This window comes from Phocoena sinus, chromosome 2, assembly GCF_008692025.1.
Source record: "Phocoena sinus isolate mPhoSin1 chromosome 2, mPhoSin1.pri, whole genome shotgun sequence".
In the NCBI taxonomy this organism is placed as follows: Eukaryota; Metazoa; Chordata; class Mammalia; order Artiodactyla; family Phocoenidae; genus Phocoena; species Phocoena sinus.
This window is the reverse complement of record NC_045764.1, coordinates 146,558,202-146,573,328: the sequence shown is the minus strand read 5'-3', so window position 1 is coordinate 146,573,328 and position 15,127 is coordinate 146,558,202. Positions and strand designations below refer to the sequence as shown.

At 40.7% G+C, this 15,127-nt stretch overlaps 1 protein-coding gene across 1 annotated transcript in view; it reads left to right on the top strand.

The window, feature by feature from the left end:
• MED6 (mediator complex subunit 6) overlaps positions 1-15,127 on the top strand; it is a 94,651-nt gene that overhangs the window by 66,706 nt on the left and 12,818 nt on the right. The gene's annotated exons all lie outside the window — the stretch shown is intronic.

Below are 15,127 nucleotides of genomic sequence, written 5' to 3'. Positions count from 1 at the left end.
CCTTGATCAGAAGCAATGCTGTGTGGAATACCATGGTGGTGGATAAGGCATTCTGTAAGTCCATGGTTGGTATCTTTGGAAGAAGCACTGTGTGCAGGGAGGGAAGATTACATCCAGAGTGTCTACTCCAGTAAGAATAAAATGCTTCCCCTTCTGTACAGGAAGCAGTCCAGTGTCATGCACCCTCTTCTGGCATGCACCCACCAGGTAGCTGTCTGATCACCGCAGGAAATGTTGCCATATTTGGGGCTCAGTGTTGGTCTCTGCCACTGAAGATTGGGCAGTTAGTGGTGGCCATAGCTTGATCATCCTTGGTGAGTGGATGTCCATGTTGCAAAGCCTATGTGTAACTGCCAACCCTGCCCTGCCACCGTGGCCTCTTTGTTAATGAGCCCATTGGGTGATGACGGGTGGCTGGGGAAAGAGGTAGACTGGTATCAACAGAATGGGTCATCCTGTTCACTCGGTTATTAAAATCCTCTGCTGATGTAAGCTTTAGGTGAGCATTCACATGGGACACAAATACCTTCATGTTTTTTGACCGTTCAGAGAGGTCTATCCACATACCTCTTTCCCATATTTCTTTGTCACCAATTTTCAAATCGTATTCCTTCCTTGTCCCTAACCATGCAGACAAACCTTTGGTCACAGCCCATGAATTGGTATATAATCACAGATCTGGCCTTTTCTCCTTGTAAGCAATGGGCACAACTAAGTGAACTCCCCAAATTTCTGTCCACTGAGAGAATTTCTCTTCACCACTATCCTTCAGGGATGTCCCAGAGAAAGGCCGTAGTGTTGCAGCTGTCCACATTCAGGTGGTGCATGTATATCATGCAGAACCATCTCTAAACCAGGCCCAGATCTTCTCTTCCCCTGTCAACTGATCACAGGGAACTCCCCATTAGGCTCCCCTGCTTGGGCCTGACTTTGTATATGTCAGTTCCATTTGATGATGGAGTGTACTGTGCAGGCCCACTTTATGGCGTGGTGGGTCAGATAATACCCATTTCATGATGGGCAACTTGGTGGCCCATCATCAAGCATTCAGTAGCTACTATGGCCCACTAATACGCCAAGAGCTGTTTCTCAAACGGAGAGTAGTCATCCAAAGGTGATGGCACAGCATTGCTCCAAAATCTTAAAGGCCTGCAGTGTGATTTACCTATAGGAGCCTGACAAAGGCTCCAAACGGTGTCCCTACCTGCCAGAGAGACATCAAGCACCATTGGATGTGCTGGATCATATGGCCCAAGTGGCAGAGCAGTTTGCACAGCAGCCTGGACCTGGGGCAGAGCCTTCTCTTCTTCTGGGCCCCACTCAAAACTAACAGTTTTTCAGGTCACTTGGTAAATGGACTGGAGTAACACACCAAATGAGGAAGGAATATGTTGCCTCCCAAATCCAAAGAGGACCACTAGGTATTGAGCCTCTTTCTTGGTTGTAGGAAAGCCAGATTCCACTTCCTCTTTATCTTAGAAGTGATATATTGACATGCTTCATACCACAGGACCCCTATAAATTTCACTGAGGTAGAAGTAAATTTTAGATTTATTTCCCACCCTCTGACACGCAAATGTCTTACCAATTAGCCTAGGGTAGTTACTACTACTCACTCACTAGGTGTAATCAACATAATATCATCAATATAATGGGCCAGTATGATATCCCGTGGAAGGGAAGGGTGATTGAGATCCCTGCAAACTAAATTATGAATAGGGCTGGAGGGTTGATATGCCTCTGAGGGAGAACAGTGTATGTGTATTGCTAACCTTGCCAGTTGAAAGCAAACTGCTGCTGGCGGACCTTATGGACAAGTATGGAGAAAAGGACATTTGCCACATCAATAGCTGCATACCAGGTACCCGGGATGTGTTAATTTGCTCAAGCGATGAAACCATATCTGGTACAGCAGCTGCAATTGGAGGCACCACCTGATTAAGCTCACAATAAAGTAATCCACTGTCCATTCTCCAAGATCCACCTGTCTTTTGCACAGGCCAAATAGAGATGAATGAGGACGTGGTGTGAATCACCACCCCTGCATCCTTCCAAGTCCTCGATAGTGGCAGTAGTATCTGTGATCCTTCAAGGGATGCGGTATTACTTTTGGTTTATTATTTTCCTAGGTAGAGACAGTACTAATAGCTTCCATTTAGCCTTTTCTACCATAATAGCCCTCACTGCATAAGTAGGGAACCAATGTGAGGATTTTTCCAGCTGCTAATATGTCTTTTCCAATTATGTATTCTGCAACTGGGTAAATAACCACAGGGTGGGTTCAGAGAGCCACTGGACCTACTGTGAGATGGGCCTGAGCTAAAGCTCCATTGACCACCTGACCTCCATGAGCACCTACTCTGACTGGAGGGCCACAGTGATGTTTTGGGTCTTCGGGAATCAGTGTCAGTTCAGATCCACTGTCCGGTAGTCTCTGAAAGGTATGATTATTTCCTTTCCCCCAATGTACAGTTACCCTGGTAAAGGGCCACAGGTCCCTCTAGGGAAGGCTGGGAGAAAAGTTAACTGTACAAATTTTCATTAGTGTATCAGGGTCCTTCCTCAAGGGGAACTGGTCTCCCATTCATTCAAGGGGTTTGGGGTCTGTAAACTGGCTTAACTCTGGGAATTGATTGAATGGCTGTGACTCTCTGTTTTTCTGTTAAGTGACTTTTGTTCACTTGACTTAGAGCTTTTCTGCTTATTTAGATCAAGAGAGAATTTCCATTTCTCTTCTAGGAGCATCGTGATTAACTCACCAAGACCAAAGGTTTGCATGAGTCTGACTTTTCTGATTGCTGCTTTGTCTCTACTGTTCATTATGGTAATCTTGCCTTCCTTGTCTTTGGTGGTTGAGTGCCACCACTTGGCCCCTGCCACCCTAGGATACGTATATTCCTATTGCATTTAGGCTTCCCAATTGAGTGGCCGTGGTTCCCACTCTAAGATCTGTCTTCCAGGGAAGAGCCATCATGGAGCCCTTCAAGGATGTTGGGCTCCCCTCATAAATTTATTTCTCAAAATATTAGTGAAAGGTATGTCCTCTGGACCCCTTCAGTGTGGGTGAGTAAGTCTTAAATGACAAGTTCACTCTAACATTTCAGTCTCCTTAAGCCTCTGAATCCCTTCCTTTACATTAAACCAAGAGAGGCTGGGTATTTCCAGTTAGAGCCCTTTCTAACTCCCCAAACTGCAACATGAAATGCAGAATCTCAGCTTAGTGAGCCCATACCAATAAATTCAGCCTGATCCAACTTTACGTTCCCTTCAGCATTATCCTACACGCTCAGAGTCCATTCCCACACGTTCCCTGGACATCTGCTTGTACAGATTAGAAAACTCAAATAGTTCTTATGAAGTATAGTACACACCCTTATGGGTCACACTTTGTACCTCACCTCTAGAGGTCTGCTAAGTCTTGACTCTAGTTGTAGGTCCAGAAGCAGAGCGGGTAGTGGGGTGGGTCCTGAGGAGAATCAGCATTGTTTTTCGTGGCAGCTATCTCAGGGGAGGCCATTACTGTTTCCTCAGGCAATGCAGGGTTAATCCCCTCAGATAGAGATGGAGAAGCTGCTACCACTGTGGGTGGGGAGGCTGCTGCTACTGGGTGTGTGTGGGGGGGAGAACTCTTCCCCTGGTTAGGAAGACTCACTAGAGAAGGCTCAGTTTCCGCAGTTTCATCAAGGTCTTCTCACACATCCCATCCCAACTTACAGGATCTCGTTCTTTCCTAATCAGTCCCTTCACTTGAACAGTGAGGCTGGGAGTTCAATTTGTGTTGTAATTCAGCCTATCTCAAAATGAGTTTCCGTATTTCATTTTCACCAGTTTCAGCCCTGTGACTCCTAGAGATAAGGCTCTACTTCAGGGCGTGCGTAGAAGCTCTTAGATCACTTACGGAGTGCCTGAGCTGGGAATTGGAATCCCTGGGTTCATGCTTTTCTGTCACCACTTTGTCCAGCAACATTAGGCAACCAACCAATGTCATTTATCCCTTAGTTTTAAAAAAATGTCCATAAGTATCCACTTCTCTCTTTGCTTCATAGAGTGGTTGATTAGGAGTTTCCGATGCAGATACATTACCTATCTTTAATCAACAGTTCACCACAGACCATCAGTACTCTCTTTACTACTGGAAAGAGTTATTAGAGTCTTTAATCAGATTAGAGGGCCAATTTCAGCAACGCCAGAACCAATTCAGAAAACTCATCTTTAAAATTCTGTTCCTCTCAAGCCACTCCTGGTATCAAACTCCATATTAGTCCCGGTTTTTTAGAGAAATAGAACTGATAGTATATGTGCTCATGTGATTATAGACCCCAAGAAGTCCCCCAGTCTGCCATCTGCAAGCTGGAGAACGAGGAAAGCTGGTGGTGTAATTCATTCTGAGTCTAAGGCCTAAGAATCAGAGGAGCTGATAGTGTAAGACCCAGTCCAAATCTGAAGGCTTGAGAACCAGAACTGATGTCCGAGGATGGCATAAAGGGGTGTCTCAGCTCAAGCAGAGAAAGCAAATTCACCCTTCCTCTGCCTTTTTGTTTTATTCAGGCCCTCAATGATTGGATGATGCCCACCTGCACTGGTGAGGGTGACCTTTTTTTTTTACTAAGTCTACTGATTCAAATGCTAATCTCTTCCAGAAATACAGACACACCCAGAAATCATGTTTTAGCAGCTATCTGGGCATCCCTTAGCCCAGTCAAGATGGTACATAGAATTAACTGTTACAGGGATATAAATAGACCCCACATATCAAGGGGAGTAGGGTCAAAGAAGTTGCAGCCCTCTCTAAGCTACCAAATGTATCACACTCTGTTGGTGAGATTATGGGGAACAAAATTCACATACCGTGCAGGTGGTAAAGACAACTGGTAGAACCTCTATGGAGTGGAATTTGTTGATATTCAGCAAAAATACATGTGCACTTAACCTTGCACTCAGCAATCCTTCTGAAATTTTATCCTAAAGATATACTTCAAAACTTTGAAATTACTTTGGTATAAGGTTATTTGTGGCATATAATGGCAAAAGATTGGGAGCCTACCCACACCAATGCCTACCCACAGAGGACTAGTTGAATAAAATATGATACTTCCACACAATGGATACTTGGCAACATTTAAAATGGATAAGCAAGATTTCCATACACTGATATGACATGATCTCCAGGACCTGTTCTTAAGGGATACAACGCTATATTCATCACGTTACGTGTAATATACAGCTGCTCTTTTTGTAAGAAAGAGCATTGGTTCAGATAGGCACATTTATTTTCTTTTATTTGCAAAAAAAGAAAGATTGGAAAAATAAACCAAAAGTTAATAAAATGGTTACTTAGAGGGGAATAGGGAAAATAAGATGGGGGAGAGTTCAGAATAGAAATAAGATTTATTTGAACAGCACTGGTTATATGGTTTCAGTTTGGGATCATGTAAATGACTGATATAAAGAAAAATTGATCCCTAAAATACCAATTACTCAAAATTGGAAACAAATAAATAAACCTAAACACATATCATGTTGATGACATAACCACACAGACAAAAGAATTGTTTCAAGTGACTTTCAAACAGTCTTATTTTTAGTAATAATATTGGTATAATTACTTTGACTGTATTTGATATACAGCATAGGATAAAGCAAAAGGTAGCAAAGTTAATGTAACAGAAAAAAGTTACAAGTAAGCAATCAAAGAAGTCAAATTAAAATTTTATTATCTTTCATTTTGAAAGAAAGTATTAATATGAATTCATGATTTTTTGGTCGACTTATTCATGTATAATTTATATACAGTATCATGAATGCACCCACTCTAAGTGTAACAGTATGATGAGTTTTGACACATAATACATATGTATCAACATATGGATCAATACCATTACCTCCCAAATTTCCTTGTGCCCCTGAGCAGTCAGTGCCCCTATTCTCTACCTTATACAGCCACTGATATGAATTCTGTCACTATAGAATGTAGCCTATTCTAGAATTTCATATAAATTCAATTAAATAGTATTATCTGAGTCTTGCTTTGCTCACTTGGCTTTTTTTTTTTTTTTTTTTTTTTTTTTTTGGCGGTACGTGGGCCTCTCCTTCTGTGGAGCACAGGCTCCGGACGCACAGGCTCAGCGGCCATGGCTCACGGGCCCAGCCACTCCGCGGCATGTGGGATCTTCCCGGACCGGGGCACGAACCCACTTCCCCAGCATCGGCAGGCGGACTCTCAACCACTGCGCCACCAGGGAAGCCCTGGCTTTTTTTTTCTTTCTGAGATTCATCCATGTTGTTGCTTGTATCAGCAGTATTCCATTATATGATTCTAACAAAACTTGTTTTTTCAATCATCTGTTAATGAATCTTTGGGTTGTTTCCAGTATTTTACCTGTTTGTAAGTAAAGCTGCAATGGACATGCATATACAAGTCTTTTGGAGAACATGTGTTTAATTTTTGCTGGGTAAACATCCAAGAGTAGAGTTATTGGGCATAGAATAAGTGTATATTTCATCTTAGGAGAAACTGCCAAAAATGTGTTCCAAAGTAGTTATAACAGTTGAAACTCCCACCAACAATGGTTGAGTACTCCAGTTACTCTACCCTCCAGACTCCTGGTGCCATCAGGCTTTTAATTTTACCATTTTGGTAGATTTGTAGTGGTATATACTTGTGGTTTAACTTGCATTTCCCTTATGACTAGTGACATTGAGCATTTTTTTCATGTATTTACTAACCATTTTTATGTCTTCTTTTGGAAGTGTTTTCATGTATATGTACATTGAATATTTTCTCCCAATCATTTTCTCACCAGGGTCTTGGGAGAACAGAGAATTTTAATTTTGATTAAATCTAATTTACCAATTATTTTATGGTTAGTGCTTTTTGTATGCTGTATAAAATTATTGCTTACCCTAATATTACATAGATTTCCCCCTATTTTGGGGAAAGTTCTTTTGTTTTAACTTTTATAGTTGCATCTGTGATGCATCTTGAGTTTATTTCTGTTTACTATGGAAGGTGGTGGCAGGTTTTCTTTTTTATTTTTAAATAAAAATATTCAGTTGTGGCAGAGATCAAGATGGTAGAGTAGGAGGATGCTGGGCTCACCTTCCCTCATCAACACATCAAAACTACAAGTACATATAGAGAGACTTTCACTGAAATAGACCTGGGGACTAGCAAGAAAGCTCTTCCACAACCAAGAATGTAAATAAAGATCCACACAGAGTCTGTTAGGAAGAGAGGAGAAGTGATTTGGTTGGGACCCACATCCCTAGCAGGGGACACACAAGAGGAGGGGGATATCACAGGCTCGGGGATCTTCCTGGGGGGTGAGAGCTTTGAGCCACATCTTAGGAACCACAGCCCTGGAGTCCAACACCAAGAAGATGAGCCCCCTTAGCTGGTTTGAAAACTGGTTAAGTTGAGACTTAACCAGACGACTGTAAGAAACCGAGACTTTGCTCTTAAAGAACACATGCACAGACTTGCTCACTCACAGTCACAGTGTGGAGGCAGCAGATTGAAAACTGCCTGGGGTTCTGGCTGGCCTGCCAGAACTGCCCCGGCACCTGTTCCCAGCTCCCCTCCCCAGCCTGCACTGAGCTCCTGCCCCAGCCACTCTTTCTCTCCACTAAGGTAGAGGCTGCCATTGCCAACAAGAGTGTACACACTTAGAGGGAATGGAGCTGGCTCAGACCCTGGCCCTACCTCTGACCAGGACAGAGGCAGCCACTGCCAGCACATGCATCAATGCACACACTTGGGAGGGAGCAAAACTAACTCCATGACGGAAAACACCATCACTGGAGCGTGTGTCCCTGTGCATACTCAGAGAGTGGGGGGTGAAATAAACTCAGTAATGTGATGCCAACCCCTCCAGCTCTGACCTAGCCTCTAACCAGGGTATGCACACCTGGGAAAAAGTGAAATGAGCACAGAAGTACAGTCCCAAGACCTCAGGACCCAGCCACACCCCAAACCAAGGTGGGGACTGCCATCACAACCTGGAGAAACCCAACTCCCTCAGGGCTCCTGCTCCAGCCCCTTGGACACTCCTGACAGGGAGTGCTGAACATTAAGCATGGGAGAGGCTCAGGCTCACACCTGGAATTGACTCTAGCCCCTGAAACTCCAGCCATACCTCCCACCAAGGCAGTGGTGGCCAGCACACCCCAGAGGATGACACAGCCAGCGGTCACTTCAGATCCCGGTTTCCCAGCAAAGCCACTGGGCACGTGTAGACTGCATAGGGATGCCCCCACACAGGACATGTCTTTAAGACCAAGACAGTTAACTCTTTCACCTAATTTCATAGAAATAGAGAAAATTAAACAAAATGAGAAGACAGAGGAATATGTTTCAAATAAAAGAATAAGAAAAAACAAACCTGAAAAAAACCAACTAATGAAAAAGAGATAAATAATTTACCAGATAAAAGTTCAAAACTTTAGTAATAAGCATGCTAATTGAACTTGGGAAAAGAATAGATGAACATGGAATTTTAATAAGGAACTAGGAAAAAAAAAAAGAACCAGAGTTGAAGAATAAAATAACTGAAATGCAAAATACACTAGAAGGAATTAACAGCAGACACAGTGATACAGAAGAACACATAAGCGATCTGGAAGGTAGAATAATGGAAATCACCTAATCAGAACAGAAAAAAAAACCCCAAATTTTAAGGGAATTCTGAGACAATGTCAAATGTACTAATATACACATTACAGAGATCCCAAAAGGAGAAGAGAAAAAGAAAATGGCCAAAAATATATTTGATGAAATTATGGCTGAAAATGTCCTGAAGCTGAAGAAAGAAACAGGTGCAAGAAGCACAGAGTCCCAACAAAGATGAACGCAAAGAGACCCACAACAAGGCATATAATAATTAAATGACAAAAGTTAAAGATAGAGAATTTTAAAGGCTGCAGAGAAAAACAAAGAGTAACATGCAAGAAAGCCCCCATAAGGCTATCAGCTGAATTTTCAGCAGAAATTTCATAGGCCAGAAGGGAGTGGCATGATATATTTAAAGTGCTGAAAGAGGAAAATCTGCAACCTAGGATTCTCTATCCAGCAAGGTTAACATTCAGAATTGAAGGAGATAAAGAACTTCTCAGACAAGCAAAACTAAAAGAGTACACCAGCACTAAACCAACCCTACAAGAGGTGTTAACGGGTCTTATTTAGGTGGAAAAGGAAAGGCTACAACAAGAAGTAAGAATTTTTAGAAAAGAAAAATTCCATTAGTAAAGGCAAACATATACTGAAGGCTGTGAATCAACCACTTAAATAAGCTAGTGCAAAGTTTAAAATACAAAAATTTTTAAATCAACTATGACACAGTAAACAATTAAGGGGCAGGTATAAAGATGTAAAACACAAGACAGTTTAACCGTTTCACCTAATTTCAAAACCTTGGGGAGGGGAGTAAAAACTGTAGATCCTTTAGAGTGTGTTTGAACTTAAATGACTATCAGTTTAAAACAAGTAGATGTAATAGTATATTGAACCCCATGGTAACCACAAATCAAAAACCTACAAATAAACAAATGGCACCTAATCAAACTTATAAGCTCTTGCACAGTGAAGGAAACCATAAACAAAATGAAAAGACAACTTATGGAATGGGAGAAAATATTTGCAAACAACATGAACGACAAGGGCTTATTTTCAAAAAATATACAAATAGCTTATACAGCTCAATAACAAAAAAACAAACAACCCAATAAAAATAAAATGGACAGAAGACCTAAATGGACATTTCTCCAAAGAAGACATACAGATGGCCAATGGGCACATGAAAAGATGCTCAACATCACTAATTATTAGAGAAATGTGAATCAAAACTACACTGAGGTATCACCTCACACCAGTCAGAATGGCCATCATCAAAAAGTCTACAAAGTTTCCAAATTGGTACAGCCACTTTAGAAAACAATATGGAGGTTCCTTAAAAAACTAAAAGTAGAGTTACCATATGATCCAGCAATCCCACTCCTGGGCATATATCCAGAAAAGATGAAAACTCTAATTTGAAAAGATACATGCACCCCAATTTTCATAGCAGCACTATTTCCAGTAGCCAAGACATGTAAGCAACCTAAGTGTCCATCAACAGGTGAATGGATAAAGAAGAATGAATGGATATAAGCATATATATAAAATATTCCATTATATATATAATTGAATATTGCTCAGCCATAAAAAAGAATGAAATAATGCCATTGGCAGCAACGTGGGTGGACCTTGAGATTATCATTCTAAATGAAGTAAGTCAGATAGGGAAACACAAATATCATATGATATCACTTAAATGCGCATCTAAAATAATGATACAGGGGACTTCCCAGGTGGTGCAGTGGTTAAGAATCCACTTGCTAATGCAGGGGACACAGGTTCGAGCCCTGGCCTGGGAAGATCCCAAACGCTGAAGACCAACTAAGCAGGTGCACCACAACTACTGAGCCTGCGCTCTAGAACCCGTGAACCACAACTACTGCGCCAACGTGCCACAATTACTGAAGCCTGTGCACCTAGAGCCCATGTTTCACAACAAGAGAAGCCACCTCAATGAGAAGCCCATGCACTGCAATGAAGAGTAGCTCCCCCTCACCATAACCCCTCACCACAATTAGAGAAAGCCTGCACACAGCAATGAAGACCCAACGCAGCCAAAATAAATAAATAAATAAATTTTAGGGCTTCCCTGGTGGCGCAGTGGTTGAGAGTCCGCCTGCCAATGCAGGGGACACGGGTTCGTGCCCCGGTCCGGGAAGATCCCACATGCCGCGGAGCGGCTGGGCCCGTGAGCCATGGCCGCTGAGCCTGTGCGTCCGGAGCCTGTGCTCCGCAACGGGAGAGGCCACAACAGTGAGAGACCGGCGTATCACAAAAAAAAAAAAAAAAAAAAAGCATAAATAAATAAATAAATAAATTTTAAAAATTAAAATAAAATAAGATAATGATAGAAATGAACTTTTTTGCGAAACAGAAACAGACTCCCAGACAAATAAACTTATGGTTATCAAAGGGGAAAGGGGGAGAAGGGATAAAGTTGGAGTTTGGGATTAACAGATACACACTACTATATATAAAATAGATAAACAACAAGGTCCTACTGTATAGCACAGGGAACTATATTCAGTATCTTGTAATAACATAATGAAAAGAATCTGAAAATATATATATATACATGTATATATATATACAAATATATATATACAAATCATTTTATTGTATACTAGAAACTAATACAACATTGTAAATCAACTATACTTCAATTTTTTAAAAATCTACAATAGATATATAAAACTAAAGAAAAAGGAACACAAGCATATCACTAAGGAAAATCATCAAACAACAACAAGAAGAAAAGAACATAGAAAAACTACAAAACAATCATTAAGCAACAAAATGGCAATAAGTACATACCTATCAGTAATCACTTAGAATGTCAGTGGACTAGGTGCTTCAATCAAAAGACATAGGGTAGCTGATTGGATAAAAAAAACAAGACCCATCTATATGCCACCTACAAGAGACACACTTCAGAGCTAAGACACACACAGACTGAAAGCGAGGGGATGGAAAAAGATATTTCATGCAAATAGAAATGAAAAGAAACCTGGGGTAATAATATTCATATCAGACAAAGTTGACTTTAAAGCAAAGCCTGTAATAAAAGACAAAGAATAGCATTATATATACAAAGAATAGCAATACAAGAAGAGGCTATAATATTCGTTAATATATATGCAAATAAATGAGAGCACCTAAATATATAAAGCAAATATTAAAAGACATAAAGGGAGGGCTTCCCTGGTGGCGCAGTGGTTGAGAGTCCGCCTGCCGATGCAGGGGACGCGGTTTCGTGCCCCGGTCTGGGAGGATCCCACGTGCCGCGGAGCGGCTGGGCCCGTGAGCCATGGCCGCTGGGCCTGCGCGTCCGGAGCCTGTCCTCCGCAACGGGAGAGGCCACAGCAGTGAGAGGCCCGCGTAACGCATAAAAAAAAAAAAAAAAAAAAAAAAACATAAAGGGAGAAACTGAAAATAGTACATTAATAGTAAGGGACTTTTGGGCTTTCCTGGTGGCACAGTGGTTGAGAGTCCGCCTGCTGATCCAGGGGACACAGGTTCATGCCCCGGTCCGGGAGGATCCCACATGCCACGGAGCGGCTGGGCCCATGAGCCATGGCCACTGAGCCTGTGTGTCCAGAGCATGTGCTCCGCAACGGGAGAGGCCACAGCAGTGAGAGGCCCCCGTACTGCAAAAAAAAAAAAAAAAAAAAAAAAAAGTAAGGGACTTTTAACACCCTGCTTAAATCAAGGGACAGATCATCCAGACAGAAAATCAATAAGGAAACAGTGCTCTTAAATGACAAATTAGACCAGCTGCACTTAATACATGTCTAAAGGAAATTCCATCCAAAATCAGCAGATGGAGAAAAGACAGCCTCTTCAATAAGTGGTGCTGGGAAAACTGGACAGCTACATGTAAAAGAATGAAATCAGAACACTCCATAACACCATACACAAAAATAAACTCAAAGTGGACTAAAGGCATAAATGTAAGGCCAGACACCATCAAACTCTTAGAGGAAAATATAGGCAGAACACTATGACATAAATCACAGCAAGATCCTTTTTGACCCACCTCCTAGAGAAATGGAAAGAAAAACAAAAATTAAAAAATGGGACCTAATGAAACTTAAAAGCTTTTGCACAGCAAAGGAAACCATAAACAAGACGAAAAGACAACCCTCGGAATGGAAGAAAATATTTGCAAATGAAGCAGCTGACAAAGGATTAATCTCCAAAATTTACAAGCAGCTTACACAGCTCAACATTAAAACAACAAACAACCCAATCCCAAAATGGGCAGAAGACCTAAACAGACATTTCTCCAAAGAAGATATACAGATTGCCAACAGACATATCAAAGAATGCTCAACATCATTAATCATTAGAGAAATGCAAATCAAAACTACAATGAGCTCTCATCTCACACCAGTCAGAATGGCCATCATCAAAAAATCTACAAACAATAAATGCTGGAGAGGGTGTGGAGAAAGGGAACCCTCTTGCACTGTTGGTGGGAATGTAAATTGATACAGCTACTATGGAGAACAGTATGGAGGTTCCTTAAAAAACTAAAAATAGAACTACCGTACGACCCAGCAATCCCACTACTGGGCATATACTCTGAGAAAACCATAATTCAAAAAGAGTCATGTACCACAATGTTCATTGCAGCTCTATTTACAATAGCAAGGACATGGAAGCAACCAAAGTGTCTATCAACAGATGAATGGATAAAGAAGATGTGGCACATATATACAATGGAATATCACTCAGCCATAAAAAGGAATGAAACTGAGTTATTTGTAGTGAGGTGGATGGACCTAGAGCCTGTCATACAGAGTGAAGTAAGTCAGAAAGAGAAAAACACATACCGTATGCTAACACATGTATATAGAACCAAAAAAAAAAAAAAAAAAGGTCATGAAGAACCTAGGGGCAAGATGGGAATAAAGATGCTGACCTACTAGACAATGGACTTGAGGATATGGGGAGGAGCAAGGGTAGGCTGGGACAAAGTGAGAGAGTGGCATGGACATATATACACTACCAAACGTAAAATAGATAGCTAGTGGGAAGCAGCTGCATAGCACAGGGAGATCAGCTCAGTGCTTTGTGACCACCTAGATGGGTTGGATAGGGATGGTGGGAGGGAAGGAGATGCAAGAGGGAAGAGATATGGGGACATAGGTATATGTATAACTGATTCACTTCGTTATAAAGCAGAAACTAACACACCATTGTAAAGCAATTATACTCCAATAAAGATGTTTAAAAAAATCAGCAGAATACACATTCTTTTCAAGTGCATATAGAAAGTTCTCTGGGATAGATCACACGCTAGGCCACCAGTCTCAACAAATTTAAGAGGATAGAAATTATATCAGGCATTTTTCCAACTACAATGGTATGAAACAAGAAATCAATTACAGGAAGAAAAATGGGAAAAACACAAACACATGAAAACTAAAAAAAAAAAAATAAGCCACTAAAAATGCAATGTGTCAATGAAGAAATTAAATAGAAGTTCAGAAAATACCTCACGTCAAATGAAAATGAAATCATAACTTTCAAAAGTCTATGGGATTCAGTAAAAGCAATTCGAAGAGGGAAGTTTATAGTGATACAGGCCTACCACAAGAAACAAGAAAAATCTCAGATAACCATCCTAGTCTACCATCTAAAGGAATTAGAAAAGAACAAGGCCCAAAGTCAGCAAAAGGAAGGAACCAATAAAGATCAGAGAGGAAATAAATAAAATAGAGACCAAAAGAAAGAAAGAAACAACAATAAAAAGATCAATGAAACTAAAAGCAATTATACTCCAATAAAGATGTTAAAAAAGAAGAGAGAGGACCCAAATAAACAAAATAAGAAATAAAAGTGGAGAAATTACAACCAATATCACAGAAACTCAATCATAAGAGAATACTATGAACAGTTATATGCCAACAAATTGGACAATCTAGAAGACATGAATACATTTCTAGAAACATACAATGTTCCAAGAAGCAATCAGGAAGAAAAAGATAATCTGAACAGACTAATCACTAACAGTGAAATTGACTTAGTAATCCAGAAACTCCCAGCAAACAAAAGTCCAGCACTTGAAGCCATCACAGGGGAATTCTACCAAACGAATAAAGAATTAATACCTATCCTTCTCAAATTATTCCCCAAAATTAAAGAGGACTAAACACTACCAGATTTATTCTATGAGGGCACCATTACCCTGACACCAAAACCAAAGATACTCCAAAAACAGGCCATATTACAGGCCAATATCTCTGATGAATATAGATGCAAAACTCCTCAACAAAATATTAGCAAACTGAATTTGACAATATGTAAAAAAGATTAAATACCATGATCAAGTGGGATTTATTTCAGAGATGCAAGGATGATTCAACATTTGAAAAAAATCATTGTCATATGCCACATTAACAAAAAGAAGGATAAAAAATCACATGATCATCTCGATAGACACAGAAAAAGCATTTGACAAAATTCAACACCCATTAAAGACAAAAACTTTCATCAAGTTGGGTATAGAGG